Below are 6,057 nucleotides of genomic sequence, written 5' to 3' on the forward strand. Positions count from 1 at the left end.
AAAATATCAAAATCAGAAATATCAACACTGACCTGATTTTTTAAAATCTATTGTTTTTTTTTATCATTTCAAACAATGTTTACATTTTATCTTCATGCACCAAAAATAACTGATAACGACAATTGGCAAGAGTTATTACCCTAATTCATCATGAAGATAACCCTATTATAGTTACAACCATCATACAATGTAAGAGTAAAACTAAATTCCCTGATTATCACCTCTCAGCAGGGATATTAAAAAACTAGACATGCTAGAGGATCTAAAGAGCCTGTGTTACTATAATAACATATACATGATATATGAGAAGAACATCAGGGATAGTTGTGTGACGCCAACAGTTCAAGAGGCGCAGATTTTAGAATAGCAATAAGGTCTATAAATATCCTGACTGCTACAATGAAGTATGAATGAGCAATCCAGTGGACAATCATTAATTTATATAACTCAATAAACATGATAAAATAGAGATATTGATTTCAAATACTTTCTTGTGTTGAGGGTTGGTTATACTACCAAGATTGCAAGGATTATAGTAAACATTGATAAAAAGGTTCTGATGGACAGTATGCATGTTGAAGGCCATACATTGACCTATAATCATGATAATGGTTTACTTTTATACCTATGTGTCTGAGGTTTCAGGGGTTAAAAAATCCACTAGCCCGACGCCCGGGACTAGATCATTTATGCCTCGGGCAATTAAAATGTGTAACCCGATATGCCCGACGTACTAGTAACAAAAAAATCTTGACGTTTCCAAAAGTGGAAAATTCCTTCATTACTATTCTATGTTAGCCAATCCGATTCAATTAATAAGTAATCAGGGATTCCAAGAATTTGAACTGGTTTGTACAGGTCCTGTTGTACATATTTTAAAAACAGAACAAATAACTCTGGGTGGCCCAGTATCATGTCTCGTACTTTAAATATCGATTTCTCATACCATACATAGCCTGGGGTATTGTACATTGCTTATGCCGAGATTTTCAATTAACGGTATTTGGGGATATGATGTATTGATCGGTAATGACCTGTCTTGTCGCAAAGCTCTTGAGCACGAAACCATGCAACAAATTATTTCTTAATATTTTAGTACGGGAACCCCTGGAACTTCGTCAGTTTCAAAACGAAAAACGGTAGATGAAGGGAGTAACGAGGCTGAAAATTCATCCCCAAAAAATGCTAAATACGATAGGGAAAAGCAGCGGAAAAAAATTAGAGTGTCCAGGACAGCAGGGCTGCCAAGTCGCACACACCCTATGAACTTCATCAGTTTCAAAACAAAAAATGGTAGATGGAGGGGGTAACGAGACTGAAAATTCATCCCCCCCCCAAAATGAAAAATACAACCGGGAAAAGTGGGAAACAAATTATAGTATCCAAGACAGTAAACCTTCCAAGTCTTTAGAGCGAGACTCACACATTTTCATGCTTATTTGGCGGCATTTTCCTTTGTTTTTTTCTCTTTGATCTTTACAATTTGGCCAAAAAATCACGCATTTACTTCCTGAGAATTTGGCAGAACTGGGATACAATGATTCCCCTCGAAGGTTGGCTGTTGCTAATGAAAAAAAAAAACAGACAATGCTCGGTGAATATTACCGTTAGTTGCCCAAAGCATGCCAATAAAAAGTCTGCTTTGAATGTGGGAACAACTAAGTTAGGTTAAGCACCAACAATAAATAGCAATTCAACAAAAAATATTAAATACAGTGTATAATGTCTCCTTCAAAACAAAGGACACCCACTTTGTATTATGCAGCAAACTCTTGATTTTTAAGGCATACTAGGGGTAGCAGGTCAGTTTTGATGGACTAGCAAGTTCTTCCAACAGGGCTAGTAAAAACCTGCTGCCATAAGTCCTGGGCTAGTTAACTGTAACAAAAAATTTTAACCCCTGGGTTTATTAATAAAGTTTTGTCTATTGTCTTTAAATTGTTATTTGGATGGAGAGTTGTCTCATTGGCACTCACACCACATCTTCCTATATCTATCATGTCTATGTGAAGTATTTACATTGTTAAGGTTCATCTATACACTTCCACAAAAATGGCTGTGTTTATGTTTATAAACCATGAAATTTTCTCTGAATACAGACAAAACTGTGTAATTCTATTTAATTAGTTTTAACTCCTGATAGCACATACATAGATATATACAAGTTGTTTTTATTTTGTGTTTTTTTAAAACATTTTCTTTCCTCACCACAGGACGGTGACGGTGACAGGTGGTGTAAAAATAAACAGTCACATGAAATCTTAATCAAACTCTGTCGGCCTGGCATTGCCTGGGTAAACAGAATAATCCAGTTGTTAAATTACAATCACTCCTCTGACCAGCTAGTGTCTGGAGGACCGATGCAAGACGTAACGGCCATACTACCATGACGGCCATAGGATGAAACGGCCATACCCCGAAAAGATGAAACGGCCATAGTACAAAAACGGCCATACTTTGTAAAGACGTATCGTCCATGGTTTTTTTTTTTTTTTTTTTAAATGTTATAGATGAATTATTTTGATACTTATAGATGGTTATTATAACTTTTAAATAAACTATACTGTTTTTACTTTATTTTTCATCTTAATTTTTGTTATATCATTTGTTTACTCATTATATATTTACGTAAATGAATGTGTTTAATCTAATAAAATATTAAAATATCATATTGTTTTCTAAATGATTGTTTGGTACTAATAGAAATGAAAGAAATTGTATTTTTTGTGATTTAGGAGTAATAGAGTATGAATTTCATTTTATCCTTCAATGTAGTAGATATACTGATTTGCGAAAAAAATATATTAAAAAATATTACTGGTCTAGGCCATCAACTTTTAAATTAATAGAATTATTGTCTGATGAAACTTCTGACGTCACCTATTGTTTATTATACATATTGTTTATATTGTTTGTAATATGCCATATGTATACACTACATGTACTTGATTATACTGATGAGCCGTATGGCTCAAAGTTAATATTGAATTTGAAATCTTGCGTATAGCAAATAGAACGAATTGAACAAATATTAATGACTATATCCGAATGGGAGACTAATTTCGGTCATAATTAAAACAATGAGTTAAGTTTTGAAATATAAAACAAGGTAATCAGCTGAAATCAAGTAATGATTAAGTTGGAAATTTAAGAAGATTGTTGATTGCTTATTATTACCTCTTTGATGAACACAAGTATTAATAATGCTTTTGTCAAGAAATTGTAAAGGAAATACAATTCAAGATCACTATAAAAACACAACTTCCAAGCTGAGTTCAAGCGGAGTGAAAACATACATTTGGTAGTGAAATTCTTGTAAAAATACAAGCTGTTTGAGCAGTCTTTTTGATGTACCGACCTTGCTTTATAAAAGTAACCAGAAATGTCGGTGGCACTCATTTGGGAAATTGCTGTTCATCATGTCGTACCCTTGTGTGCTATGTGACCAGCAAGTCCGACCAAGACAACATGCTCTCCAATGTGAAGATTGTGATAAATGGCAACACAGGCTTTGCAATACAGGTATTTACAAATTTATTATTAATTTAGTTTTTCCTTTGAATCATATTTCGTACTTTCGGTCATATTTGATACATTTTGTTTTCAAACTGTTATACTTATGACAATGTATGATTACCTATAAAAGACCGATCATAAATCATATTAATCCAATCATTGGGCGCGTGTCTCTGTTTAATGCAAAGTAAACAAATTACGGAGGTGTTAATCCTTTAATTAGTTTATGTGATTGCCAATTATCAAACAATGTTACAAATATTAATGTGAATTTATATATTTTGACAATATTTTTTATAATTTAATATTATATTTGACGTTTTTTCTTTACTTTTCTTTTGTGCAAAAATACACAATTATATTTTGTTTCACGACTTTTATACATATGTTTTTCGTTTAGGCTCCAGAGACGAGACACATACAAGCAGCTTCAAGGCCGTCTAACTTCACTGTGGGACCAGTACGAGGAAGACAGTATCAGAACATCCGACTTTCTCCGTTCCGTAGGCTATCTGTATGCACCACCTGTTCCTCAACCAGAGACCCTCCCAGAGTCCGACTCTGAAGATTCCGACTACGAGTCTGATTAAGTGTTAATTGTAGTGACTTGATGAACATATTGATTGTGCTTATTATGTGTATACTAGTGCTTTGTTAAAATAGTAACTTTAATGAGTTCATGATGGTAATATAGTGCATTTTGGTATGTTTTAGGGGTTTTGTTTCAGTTGTGACTTTTATAACTGCATGTTTATGTTGTGACTATTATAACTGCATGTTTATGTATTTTAGTGCTTTATGATATAGGTTATATATGTGCAAGTGTGAATATAAATGTTTGAATATTGGGAGACATGTGTATGCAGTGGAATAAATGAATGAGTGACAAGAGCATATGAGAGAAAACGTATGAGATTGTTAATTTAAAAAATGTATATAAGATGAATGTCCTACATGTATGAACGAAATGTATATATGAATGGTTTATGTATGTTGTATGTATGAAGAAGGTTTATATGTTTGGTGTATATTTGTTTATCTGTATGACTGAATGAATAAATAAAATATATTTAAAAAAAAATATCATCTTTTTGTTTCTTATACTAGAGTATATTGGTATGATTGCCCATAATACAATTAGCCATCAACAAATGCACAAAAATGAGAACATTTAAATTGTCAACAAATAGTATTCAACACAATTCAACACAATGAACAAAGCAACAAGAACATTCAGTATGATAAAAATGAAACTGGCCATCTTTTATCATGTAATTAGCCAATCGGGTGCACATTCCTGTCAGATTTTACGGGTAATTTGTTATGTTATTGGAAAATTCTGCAGTAGTCTCTGTCTTGGAAAGATGTTCAGCAAATAGAATGACTCTAAACTATAAGAAAGTAAAAAAAATCAGAATTATTAAACAATGTGTCTGATGATCATGACAAATATAACTCGAACTTGATGAATTGCCTTCCTTAGAGTTAACCTTTACACTGAGTCCTGTTTTTAATTTCACCAAGACTGAGATGAGAAGATTTTTATAGTTTAGAATAATATATATTTTAATTTTTACAGATATAATAACTGATAATGAAGAAATAATCAATATACTTACATAATATGGCCGCAACAAGACTTAGTTGTAAACACGAGCGACGATGATCAAGCAAAGATAACTCTTACAAGAATAAATAAAATCTTCTGTACAGAAAAAAAGTACTACACAATCATATTTATGTTATTATTATGAACAAATACTTATTTTTTGTATTATATTTTATGTAATAAACATGATAAACTAAATAAAAAAAAAATAAAAGTGTGGACGATACGTCTCACAATGTGTGGCTGATATGTCCCATGGACGATATGACGGTATGGCCGACACATCCTAGGGCCGTCATGGAAGTATGGCCGTCGCGTCTCGAAAGCTGGAGGACAACTAAAGACTAAAGTAAGGGAACGCTAGCGCTGTAATTAATCGAATTAGGATATGAACACAGCTATTATATCTGTTAAAGTGTATAGTCTAGACAGAGACATATAATACATTATAATATTATTATGTCTCTGGTCTAGATGAACCCTGAGACTACTATAACCATGATAACAGTGTTATATTAGTCTCAGATGAACCTTTAAATGCAGTTTTTTTTTCTTCTTCTTTTTTTACCTAATGTAAACATATGAAATTATCAACATAGCACAAAGATTGGGTTTCTATTAAGCCAGTTTCCTGTAGTATAGAAGAAAAAATATAGCTATTTTAACCGTTTAACGTCTTTAATATTCATTCATTTTTTTTTTTAGTTCTGTTTTCTGAAAGCCTATAATCTATAAAACAGTGTAATTAGGTTAATAAATAATTTGATTCAAGTTGTTTGTACGGTAGTTACTGAATATTATGTTTCTGTGGGGTTGTATATTGTGATAATTGAATTTGAAATGTATAATCATGATAATTACACAATTTTCACTTGTCTTCTCTAACACCTTCTGTGAATTACGTCATCATAAGGTGTGTACACAACAGGAAA

The 6,057-nt window shown here is 32.3% G+C and overlaps 1 protein-coding gene and 1 long non-coding RNA gene across 3 annotated transcripts in view; both read right to left on the minus strand.

Annotated features, from left to right (window-relative positions):
• Positions 1-6,057, minus strand: part of LOC139482273 (RING finger protein 141-like) — a 30,866-nt gene extending 24,809 nt beyond the window's left edge. For both annotated transcript variants that reach the window (XM_071266065.1, XM_071266066.1), the window contains exon 1: positions 5,987-6,057. The gene's annotated coding sequence lies outside the window, so the exon portion shown is untranslated. The remainder of the gene's footprint in view (positions 1-5,986) is intronic.
• On the minus strand, positions 4,687-5,263 carry LOC139482269 (uncharacterized). The gene is made up of 2 exons (XR_011654816.1): positions 5,136-5,263; positions 4,687-4,907 (listed from the first exon to the last, which is right to left on the minus strand). It is a non-coding gene; the product is annotated as an uncharacterized lncRNA (long non-coding RNA).

Source organism: Mytilus edulis, chromosome 7 (assembly GCF_963676685.1).
Source record: "Mytilus edulis chromosome 7, xbMytEdul2.2, whole genome shotgun sequence".
In the NCBI taxonomy this organism is placed as follows: Eukaryota; Metazoa; Mollusca; class Bivalvia; order Mytilida; family Mytilidae; genus Mytilus; species Mytilus edulis.